Source organism: Uranotaenia lowii, chromosome 3 (genome assembly GCF_029784155.1).
Source record: "Uranotaenia lowii strain MFRU-FL chromosome 3, ASM2978415v1, whole genome shotgun sequence".
NCBI lineage: Eukaryota > Metazoa > Arthropoda > Insecta > Diptera > Culicidae > Uranotaenia > Uranotaenia lowii.
Window position 1 is genome coordinate 12,523,303 of NC_073693.1, and position 12,038 is coordinate 12,535,340.

The following is a 12,038-nucleotide window of genomic DNA, read 5'->3' on the forward strand; positions in this document are numbered from 1 at the left end:
TTGTCAAAATTGTCAAAATTGTCAAAATTGTCAAAATTGTCAAAATTGTCAAAATTGTCAAAATTGTCAAAATTGTCAAAATTGTCAAAATTGTCAAAATTGTCAAAATTGTCAAAATTGTCAAAATTGTCAAAATTGTCAAAATTGTCAAAATTGTCAAAATTGTCAAAATTGTCAAAATTGTCAAAATTGTCAAAATTGTCAAAATTGTCAAAATTGTCAAAATTGTCAAAATTGTCAAAATTGTCAAAATTGTCAAAATTGTCAAAATTGTCAAAATTGTCAAAATTGTCAAAATTGTCAAAATTGTCAAAATTGTCAAAATTGTCAAAATTGTCAAAATTGTCAAAATTGTCAAAATTGTCAAAATTGTCAAAATTGTCAAAATTGTCAAAATTGTCAAAATTGTCAAAATTGTCAAAATTGTCAAAATTGTCAAAATTGTCAAAATTGTCAAAATTGTCAAAATTGTCAAAATTGTCAAAATTGTCAAAATTGTCAAAATTGTCAAAATTGTCAAAATTGTCAAAATTGTCAAAATTGTCAAAATTGTCAAAATTGTCAAAATTGTCAAAATTGTCAAAATTGTCAAAATTGTCAAAATTGTCAAAATTGTCAAAATTGTCAAAATTGTCAAAATTGTCAAAATTGTCAAAATTGTCAAAATTGTCAAAATTGTCAAAATTGTCAAAATTGCCAAAATTGTCAAAATTGTCAAAATTGTCAAAATTGTCAAAGATGTCAAAATTGTCAAAATTGTCAAAATTGTCAAAATTGTCAAAATTGTCAAAATTGTCAAAATTGTCAAAATTGTCAAAATTGTCAAAATTGTCAAAATTGTCAAAATTGTCAAAATTGTCAAAGCTGTCAAAATTGTTCAAATTTTCAAAATTGTCAAAATTGTCAAAATTGTCGAAATTGTCAAAATTGTCAAAATTGTCGAAATTGTCAAAATTGTAAAAATTGTCGAAATTGTCAAAATTGTCAAAATTGTGAAAATTGTCAAATTTGTCAAAATTGTCAAAATTGTCAAAATTGTCAAAATTGTCAAAATTGTCAAAATTGTCAAAATTGTCAAAATTGTCAAAATTGTCAAAATTGTCAAAATTGTCAAAATTGTCAAAATTGTCAAAATTGTCAAAATTTTCAAAATTGTCAAAATTGTCAAAATTGTCAAAATTGTCAAAATTGTCAAAATTGTCAAATTTGTCAAAATTGTCAAAATTGTCAAAATTGTAAAAATTGTCAAAATTGTCAAAATTGTCAAAATTGTAAAAATTGTAAAAATTGTCAAAATTGTCAAAATTGTCAAAATTGTCAAAATTGTCAAAATTGTCAAAATTGTCAAAATTGTCAAAATTGTCAAAATTGTCAAAATTGTCAAAATTGTCAAAATTGTCAAAATTGTCAAAATTGTCAAAATTGTCAAAATTGTCAAAATTGTCAAAACTGTCAAAATTGTCAAAATTGTCAAAATTATCAAAATTGTCAAAATTGTCAAAATTGTCAAAATTGTCAAAATTGTCAAAATTGTCAAAATTGTCAAAATTGTCAAAATTGTCAAAATTGTCAAAATTGTCAAAATTGTCAAAATTGTCAAAATTGTCAAAATTGTCAAAATTGTCAAAATTGTCAAAATTGTCAAAATTGTCAAAATTGTCAAAATTGTCAAAATTGTCAAAATTGTCAAAATTGTCAAAATTGTCAAAATTGTCAAAATTGTCAAAATTGTCAAAATTGTCAAAATTGTCAAAATTGTCAAAATTGTCAAAATTGTCAAAATTGTCAAAATTGTCAAAATTGTCAAAACTGTCAAAATTGTCAAAATTGTCAAAATTGTCAAAATTATCAAAATTGTCAAAATTGTCAAAATTGTCAAAATTGTCAAAATTGTCAAAATTGTCAAAACTGTCAAAATTATCAAAATTGTCAAAATTGTCAAAATTGTCAAAATTGTCAAAATTGTCAAAATTGTCAAAATTTTCAAAATTGTCAAAATTGTCAAAATTGTCAAAATTGTCAAAATTGTCAAAATTGTCAAAATTGTCAAAATTGTCAAAATTGTCAAAATTGTCAAAATTGTCAAAATTGTCAAAATTGTCAAAATTTTCAAAATTTTCAAAATTGTCAAAATTGTCAAAATTGCCAAAATTGTCAAAATTGTCAAAATTGTCAAAATTGTCAAAATTTTCAAAATTGTCAAAATTGTCAAAATTGTCAAAATTGTCAAAATTGTCAAAATTGTCAAAATTGTCAAAATTGTCAAAATTGTCAAAATTGTCAAAATTGTCAAAATTGTCAAAATTGTCAAAATTGTCAAAATTTTCAAAATTTTCAAAATTGTCAAAATTGTCAAAATTGCCAAAATTGTCAAAATTGTCAAAATTGTCAAAATTGTCAATATTGTCAAAATTGTCAAAATTGTCAAAATTGTCAAAATTGTCAAAATTGTCAAAATTGTCAAAATTGTCAAAATTGTCAAAATTGTCAAAATTGTCAAATTTTTCAAATTGTCAAAATGATCAAAATTATCAAGATCTTCATAATTGTCCAAATTTTCAAAAAAAAATTTAAATATTCAAAAAAATTAAAATTTTTAAATTTGTCATAATTTTTCATTCTCTCTGAATATTTGCGGTTTTATAGAAAAAATGTTTTCCTATTTGTTTGTAAGACGAAAATATAATATTGATATTTCTCTCTGGAGCCACCTTTTTGTCAGTAGCTTGTAAGTTGTATTGTAAGTTTGCTTTAAACTAAAGTTTTAGATGATTCAGTTGTAACTGCAGCACAAAATCATGGAATCGGTTTCAAATTTGATGTTCTACTAAAGCTCAAGAGTTACACAGCAAGAAACGAAGCAGAAATCGAACATCCGATTTCAGTTGACACAAACAAGCTCAAGATGAACACAGAAGGAAAAAAAAACTGTACAAAACTAACATCATGAAAAGTGTCTCCGAACCGAACCTTTTTCAAGAAGGCGCCGATGATGGAGGGAAGGGAGAGAAAAAAGTTGTAAGAGCCATTTGATCCAGTCGCCAGCAGCCCGAAGAAGAAACATGGATGGTTTCAGGTCCAAGCAAGAGTCGTCCGAACTCCTAACTCGAGAGAGCCAATCGCTAAAAATGCTGATGCTGATGCCAGCGATAATCCAACAAAAGAAGCTTTGGGGCGATGTTATCCCGCTTTCCCCCTTCTTTACCTCAACTATATTTGATAGGTTGGATTTTCTATTAGTTTCGGTTCCTCCAGCCGGTCTTTTTGATTCGAACTCGTTCGAGGAGAAATCGGATTTTCCGTTGGCCTCGTTTCCTTTTTGTGTCTCTCTATCTTGGAACCTGATCCAATCAAAGATGAAGTTTTCTTTTCGAGGAATGGAAAGGCATCGTTCGGTTACATGTGGGGAGATAGCCAGCATGGCAGATAGACTCTGCAGCGTAAAGGGTTGTTCGATCAAAACTGGGATAGGGAAGGAATAATCATTCTGGGGGGAAGTGGAAAACTTACAACAATAACAACACGTATCAGTGCTATGACATCTTCACGGAAGCCAGTTTTAGCCTTATTTTTAGCTAAAGTTAATTTCAGATTTTCTAACTGACATTCAGATTTAGATTAAAATTTAAGAATTCCAAAATCTGATAACTGAACGACAACCGGAACTTGTGCAAGCAAACAAAATAAAGTTTAGGAAATCATCCCCCCATTCTTCCAAGCCGGTGAACTTACGATTTCAAACAACAAATTCAGAATTCAGAATTTCTTGTTTTTAAGTGTTAAAATTGACAATTGGCAACTCTGAGCTTTTTTTTGGCCTCAAGAAAGTTTAAGAGAGCATCGAAAGCAAAATCACCCCCCCTTTCCACCCCAAACCGGTGAACTTACAACCGTGGCTAAACAAGTTTATACGACACGAAGGACAGGATACAAGTGGATTGAATCGTCCAAAAACGCATTGAGCCGATCAGAGGGGATGAAGATAGCTTTTCAATGAACACTCACACACAGCACATCACACGTTCTGACGGCAAAAGGGAGTAGGAAAGAATTGTGTACAGAAATTTAAAAAACGAGATGAAATTTTTCCAAAAAAAAGAGTATGGTTCTTCCAAGGAACTTCCTCACCAGAACAGAGATCGTTCGAATCTAACTAAGCCAGCCGTCAACGGTGAAGAGTGAGAAGGTTTCTCCTCCATGCGAGACCCGATACAATGATGAAGGATATAAATATATGGGGAAAATGTTTCGTAGAACGACGACAGACGACGGGGTGCTGCTGCATTTTCAAGCGGTCTCTGTCTCTCTCTCTCTGCTGGCGGTGAAAACTTTGTTGGCATACAAATGGGAAGATTTAAAGTTGAGAGCGCGCGGGACAAAGCGGTTCAGTTTTAAAGTTTTACCCGGAGCTCGTTCCCCATCCCTTAAAATGAGACGCTTCTTGAGTGGAAGTTTTCACAAGCTTAACCATAAACCCAATGGAGGGGAAATTTATGCTCAGGCAATTTTGACAACCAGTATGACGGTACAATATGTTGGATGCAAAACACGGTTTTAAACATATAAACATCCGCGAAATATCGGTTTTGTCTATTAAAAATACTTTTTTGTTGTGTAATGACTGAAGAAAATAATATTGAAAAATTGGTAGCCTGAATCCAATAGAAATCCTTGGGTTTCAAAAATCTGAAGTCGATCTCTCGTATTCCGTTTAAACAAACTGTTAAAAACCGAAATAAAAGTTATTCAATACGCTCCATAATTCTGAATAAAAAGGCAAAAGATCTTTTATAGAAGTCGAAACATTTACCACACAGTTCTTATTTTTCTCAAAATATCGAAAAAGTTCGGTTCGATTAAAAAAAAAACTTTAATAACATTGAACATTAAGATTAACATTGTGTGAGTTCGCCTTGAGAATTAATTGCAGCATGAGAGTGTCGCGTTTTTTTTTTATTGTTTTTTCCTAGTTTGGCATGATCGCCGAGAAGTAACCTTTTTAGAATGATGTTGATCTTCTAAAATTGGCAATCAGAAATAATAGAGTCGACTAGAGGTGACTTACGGTTGCAAGGTCAACAAGACGAAGAAATCATGAGGTGGACCCATTTTCGCCATCAGGCCACAAAGTATGATTAATATCATTAGCCATTGGTGGCACATGGCGGATCCTAAGATTTTTGAATTTTTTTCAGGCATTCATGTCCGTCTCTGCAATCTCACTTTCAGTACATTTTTTTAACCAAAAATATCATCACTTACATTTAACTTTAGTGGAACAAATTCTGTAAGATCTGGGGAAAAAGAATGTTCAAAATAAAAAAAAAACTTATAAAAACAAATAAAATGAATAAGTAGCAACACTGAAGCTTCAAAGCAGCGATGCCACACATTCCGACTTTCCGGTATTTGTTCCGATTTTTGACGAAATTTTTGACCAATATCCGGTATTTACCGAATAATGATTTTTGGCAAAACATACCGGTTTTATACCAATTTTTGAAAAATTCGTTTGATGATTTAATTTTCAGTTCCCGACAGGATCCACTCGTGAAAAATCCTTAGGCACCTTAATCTTAACACATTGCGGACCCAAAACGAGATATCCCGTTTTTCGGCTTGAAGCGAGTGCTCTCAACTGAAAAGCATAATGCAAATGTGATACATTACATAAAGAAACTTTACTCTACATAATTATATACAACACTTTCGATAACTCGAAGATAAGAAATTTTTAGAATTTGGTCCAATCGTTTCTGAGATAGAAAATACCGAATGTTGGTGTATTTGAACCTAGATTTCTTCGTCCTTAATGTGTTAAAATAGTAGTGGCAGCTTCTAAATTCTACACACTTCTCCACTTTATAGATTTCTCCGGAAGCATGATAAGGGGTAACTTTTTTTCATTTTGGCCAGAGAGAAAAAAAGTTTGAGATCTATATTTGTTGAAAGTGTCACAGAAAAACTTTGAAAAAAAAACTTTAAGAATAACGGTCGGTTTAGCGATGTTTTCGTCTACGTTTAATTTCAAGAGTTTTTTTTATTTTAAACTAAATTGAAAAGATAAACCCCTGATCTTTTTGCACTGAACTTCTGTACAAATGATTTTCAAAATTTGAGGAATTATATTGTCAATGTAGTTGATAGCCCAACCAGCGATGTCTTATCAATGCAGCAAATACAGTATCTGGGGAAGTTGAAAGACAACGCTTGTGCCTAGCGAGGTATTGCATGACTACTTTTCAAGGAATACTTCGATTGGCATAAGCAGTGATGTCAGTTGAATTGATTGATTTTCGAGTGCAAAAGGCATACCCCTGTTAATCAGCTAATATATAACTTTTTTGCCCAATAAGATTCGAAGTTACAATCTTGGACAAAGTTGTTCAGCGGAAAATTTCCATTGAAGAATTTATAAATTTTTTATCCTATTTTTAAACCCATTATCAGCCTCGTTTCCACAGAAAAAACAAAACTGATGTTTATTTTTCAAAACAAAATATTCAATTTTCCCTCACAAACATAAAAGTTCAAATTTATTATAAATCTCCTGAATACGAAAGACAATATTATGGTAACATATCGGAGTATCGTTGAAGGAAATGGTTATGTTACACAAGGCTCTCTTATAGTATAGCGACACTAATTGATCATTTGATAACGGATCTGAATGAACAGACTTTTAATTTTTCGCTGTTACATAGTAATTCAGATCTATCTGATCACAGAACTATCGTAAGGATTTTTAGTATGACTCAGAATACAAAAAGGTTAAAAATGAGATAAGAAATAAATCAAAACTGATGAAAACGCAGTATTTCAAATGTTTTATTACTTACAGCTTTAAAAATCCATAAAATTTGGAAATAATATCAATGAAATTGTTTTCCATAAGCAATCATCTTACCATTCCTCTTTTGTTATGAATATAAATGGTGTCATATCGAGTGAGGAAATGACAATAGCTGAAATTAAAAAAAAAAACTATTAACGTAAATGGATCGATAAGTTATATTGATTGGAACCCGAAACAGACTTCGAAGTTCCTTATTTTGAGTTTTCTTTCTCTGTCGCTTCAGAAGACAAAAATAATAGTCTCAATAATAAAAGTGTAACTGGAATTGATGGTTGTGAGTGATGGAGTTGAGTTCTTGAAAAAATACAAAAACAAGTAGATATATTCGTAAATACACAGATTTTGTGATTGAAAGCATAAACTCGAACTCGTTGTCAGATGATTTTAAATGCGCCAAAGTTATTCTAGTCATTAAAAGTGGTGATAGAACGAACAAAACTTACTATAGACCGATTTCAGTTTTCTATGCTCTCTCTAAACCCTTTGAAAGATTGTTATTTGATCAAATTGAACAGCACTGAACACAATCAATTGGGTTTCGTCCCCAAATCAAACACACTAAGTGCTTGTGCTAATCTTATAAATTTAATCGCAGAAAACCTGAATTAGAAGAAAAACTGCATGTGTTTTTTATAAATATTCGCAAAGCCTTTGATTGTGTTCATTACAAGATCTTAGTTAAAAAATTGAAATCGCTCGGTATCTTCGAAAAAGCCAGGCAGCCCATGGATTGTTGTCTATCTAACAGACAACAAATTGTGAGAATAAGCCCCAATTATAGTATAACTATACCCATCATATGTGGTATACCTCAATGTTCCATCTTGGGGCCTCTGTTGTTCGTAATGTACTTAAATGATATTTTTACTCTTTCTCTGAAAAGTAAATTGCAGCTTTTTGCTGATGATGCACCTCTATTATACATAGTGGACCACCTCGCCATTCCACATTCAACCTCGACGTTACACATGACACAAATATTCTAATACCATTTTTCAATCAAAATCATGTGAGGCCCTTAGAACCAAAGAAGTATAAGAGACAATACAGTCGATTTTGAGTTAGTGATGCCAAACAATTTTTCATATTTCAATCAATATTTGATGATTTTTTGTTTTTTGTTTACATAATTTTACATTGGAAAGGAAATTACAAATTCTCAAAAAATATATGCACTTATACCCCTTTGGCTCCAAAGGTCTCATATGGCATTGAACCTACAAAAAAAAACAAACTGAAGTCTGTTTCACATAGAATCTGGTCGCATCTTTTCATTTACTGCCGCGCCCCTAGTTGTCACCCCGCGAATCTATTGACAGTGTTTTTATCCGGATGGTTTGTTTACTTAGTGGTGAAAATTTCATCAAGATTGAAGCAGTCAGTCAAAAGTTATCGATGATGGAACGCGAAAGGCGAGAGAAAATTCTGCACACTCACGTAGAGGAACCGATGTGGTCAGGGGTAAAGATCGCAAAATTCCTGAAATATCCAAAATCGACTGTAAATTCGGTGCTGCAACGTTACCGGGAGACCCTTACGGTGGATCGAGCAAAACAAACCAGGCGTAAAAGTGGAACATATGACCGGAAGCTTCGAGCAAAGGTAATTCGATCAGTTCACAATAATTCTGGAATCTCCTTGCGTGATTTGGCGAAAAAGTTCAAGACGAACCATAGTACAGCTCGACGCATTTGTTTGCGAGAAGGCTTGCGGTAGTATCATGCAAGCAAACACCCCAACAGGACGCTGAAACAAAACCTGGTTGCCAAAACCAGGGCAAGGAAGTTGTACGAAAAAGTGTTGACCAAGTACAACAGATGCATTTTGATGGACGACGAAACTTACGTCAAAATGGATTTTGAACAAATACCCGGTAACCAATTTTACCTTGCGAAGCGTAAAGGGAATGATGCGGGTAGATTTAAGTTTGTTTTCGCAGATAAATTTGCTCGTAAGTTGATGATTTGGCAAGGGATCTGTAGTTGTGGGAAGAAGAATAAGATTTTAATCACTGGGGACACAATGAATGGAAATGTTTACAAAGAAGAATTTCTCCAGAAGAGGGTTTTGCCATTCATTCGGTCCCACAAAGGTCCGGTGAAGGTCTGGCCGGACCTGGCAAGCTGCCACTACAGCCGGGATGTCGTTAAGTGGTATTAGGAGAACAAGATCGATTTTGTTGAAAAAAGTACCAATCCACCGAACTGTCCGGATTTTCGTCCCATCGAGAAATATTGAGCAATAGTTAAGGGCAAACTGAAGAAATGTGGCAGAATCATGAAAAAACCCGCTCAAATGAAAAAGTGGTAGAACAACATGGCGAATGACACTACCAGCAGTACTGTGCAGAAAATGATGGGTGGTATCACAAAAAAGTTCGAAAATTCATCCGAAAAGCTGACGAATGATTTTTATGTATTTTTTTCCTTAAAGTGCAATAAAAACCCTACAAAATAACATTTTTACTTTTGCTTCTGTACACCTAAAACATCTTCTAAAATTACAAAAAAGAGCTTTAAAAATTGTTAAAAGACTTAAAATTTTGTTTCCCACCGATCAACTTTTCTCTGCAAATGTGCTCTCTTTACTTACTTTGAATATGTTTAATAATTGTGTATTGATCTTTTTACATAAATAGAAGAAAAAATACAATCGTTTCGAATAATTTTCTGAAAAAAGGCTTAAATCTTTTCAATACATTAGGTACTTTCTCACGTAAAAAAACATCAGAAATCTGCCGCACATTCCACTCTTAGAGCAAGTTCACTGGTGTTGGGAAAAAGTGGTAGAAATTTTGACACTTACGGCACATTTTGAAAATTTTGCCATGCAAAAATATTTTCAAGATCTGTGGCCTTCTAGTTTTTTTACAACACGTGTTGTATTTTCGCATGCTGTGATGCAAAATTAGCAATATTTCTATCACATACGGCTGAAATAGAAACAGTGTTGTAAAAAAATGTAACGCCCCAAGATCTTAAAAACATTTTTGCATGGTAAAATTTCTACCACTTTTTCCCAACACCAGTGAACTTGCTCTTAAAAGATACCTTTTTAATGTAGGGATCTAGTTAGCTTAGATAAGGAAGCTATCACGATAATGTCAGATTCATCCTAGACGTCCAAGAATAAAGTCATCAAATTAGGAACAAGTCTTTCATTTACCTCGGCGACCCTGCAGATTTCAGAAGTGGGATAACCGGGCGCTGCCTTCTGAAGATTTTATTCCGAGAACCTTCTAAATAAATTTGGAAGCGGCTGAAGCTCCTTTTCCGGAAGGTACCTGAACTGGAACACTGGGAAGATTTGAAGCATTCCGGATGCTCTGGTAGTCTTCCAGGCACTGACGCTGTCAGGATGGCAGGCAGTGGTGGAGCCAGAGATCGCGGATGTACGCTCTTCAGCCAAACGATGCAAGGAGTATCCCAGGTCAGGTAACGGATCCAGAAGTGGTGGCCAATCGTGAAGAAGGTTCAAGAATGGAATGCATATTTTTCGGAAGTCACAAGATAGCAGTTGTCCCAGACACTAACGCTGTCGAGTTGACGGGTTGTACTGGAATTGGAGATGCCGGAAGTTTAATTTCCAGTTGGGCGGTGTGTGAAGTTGTTTCAGTAAATCGTTAAATCTACAGGATTGCCGAGTTAATTGAAAGACTTGTTCTTAATTTGATGATTTTATTCTTGGACGTCTGGGATGAATCTAACATTATCGTGATAGATTCCTGATCTATGCTAACTAGATCCCTACATTTATGAAACTCAGCCTAGAAGCACTCGCCTACCTTGACAAAACCAACTGTACATAGCTTGAAGATGCCAGAATTTTTTCCTCACGTATCCGGGCTGGACAAATCTGGGAAAATTTATATAAAAACCTGGCAAAACCTGGTTTCAAAATTTTTGACCACAAATTCAGCCAATATCCGCACAAATTTGGTCAAACCCCATAAATTTCTCAATAGAAATCAAGAAAACAAAATTTGAACAAAATATTTTTTCATAAAAACTTATCAGCAGATTTTAATTCGTGTTTTAAGCTTCGTAAGTCAATAAATGATAATTTTCATAAAATTTGCTAAAAAAATCGTTTTGGACGCATAAATAAAGTGAATCTGGGCTTTTTTTAAATGAAATCTTGGCAACCGGCCCGGACTAGATTTGCCCAATCTGGCAAGCTAGTATGACTAGTCGGGGGATGGAGCGTTACTAGACTTCGCCAAAACCAATGCAAACTAAAATCACCTAGCTCTCCCAAGAAATTCATCATCAACTGAAGCTACGCTACTGCATGGGCGGCAAATCTTGCGATGATATGGACTCTTGGACTTTCCTAATTTCCTATTCTTTATATCCTTTCCCTCAAATCGGTTAAATAGTAGTTAACAGTAGTCAATAAACTTAGTTTTAAAATAGACTTATAACCTAAGCACTCTTGCACAAACACACTACTTACTAAATACACAACTTAGAGACTGACAACATTTTTCGAACTTATACGGTTTATGTTGGCTACATAAAGACATTTTTTTACTCATGTAAACGTTACTTCGAAGTTCTGCAAATAATCATGGATGGGTTTTAAACCAATACGAAGCTTTTAAGGTTTGGGAAATTCAAAAATGACCCGAAATCGACTCAGTCTAATATCACAAACCTGGGTTGAGTTTTATGAAATAAACAAAGTGTATCACTTTCACGAAGAGGAGACCATGATTCGTTGGCAAGGGACGCGTATTATTTTCACTCCGTCGGGGAAAATTTTATTTTTTTTATATTTTAGTGGTGAAATTGATTCAAAACTAAAAAAAAATTAAATATTGTGTCAATCGTCAGAAAAGTAACAGTCTCCTTCGACGGAGTAAAGACTTTCAGCATCGTTTTCCTTAGGCGCTGTGTAGAGCGGGAATCCATCAAGAACTGATTGGGAAGTTGAATCAATCAAAGACTATCAGGATCCAAAGATTTATTTGGTGAGTTCGTTTCATAATAGTTATTATACGTAAATTTAAAAAAAATAAATCTTTTCTGGGAATTTCGTCAAGGAAATTTCCAAATTTTCTTTAAATTTGAATATTTCATATTTTCAATAATAGTTAGCTGGAAAACGGTTGAACGTTCCAGCATTACCTAGCTCAACAATTTTTTTCCCCAAAACGTAGTCACTTCAATTAATTGAATTT

The 12,038-nt window shown here is 33.2% G+C and overlaps 1 protein-coding gene across 6 annotated transcripts in view; it reads right to left on the reverse strand.

The window, feature by feature from the left end:
- Positions 1–12,038, reverse strand: part of LOC129750741 (homeobox protein PKNOX2-like) — a 227,925-nt gene that overhangs the window by 160,381 nt on the left and 55,506 nt on the right. The window contains exon 2 of one of the 6 annotated variants that reach the window (XM_055745766.1): positions 6,908–6,965. The exons of the other annotated variants lie outside the window; for them this stretch is intronic. The gene's annotated coding sequence lies outside the window, so the exon portion shown is untranslated. The remainder of the gene's footprint in view (positions 1–6,907; positions 6,966–12,038) is intronic. 6 annotated transcript variants of the gene reach the window in all.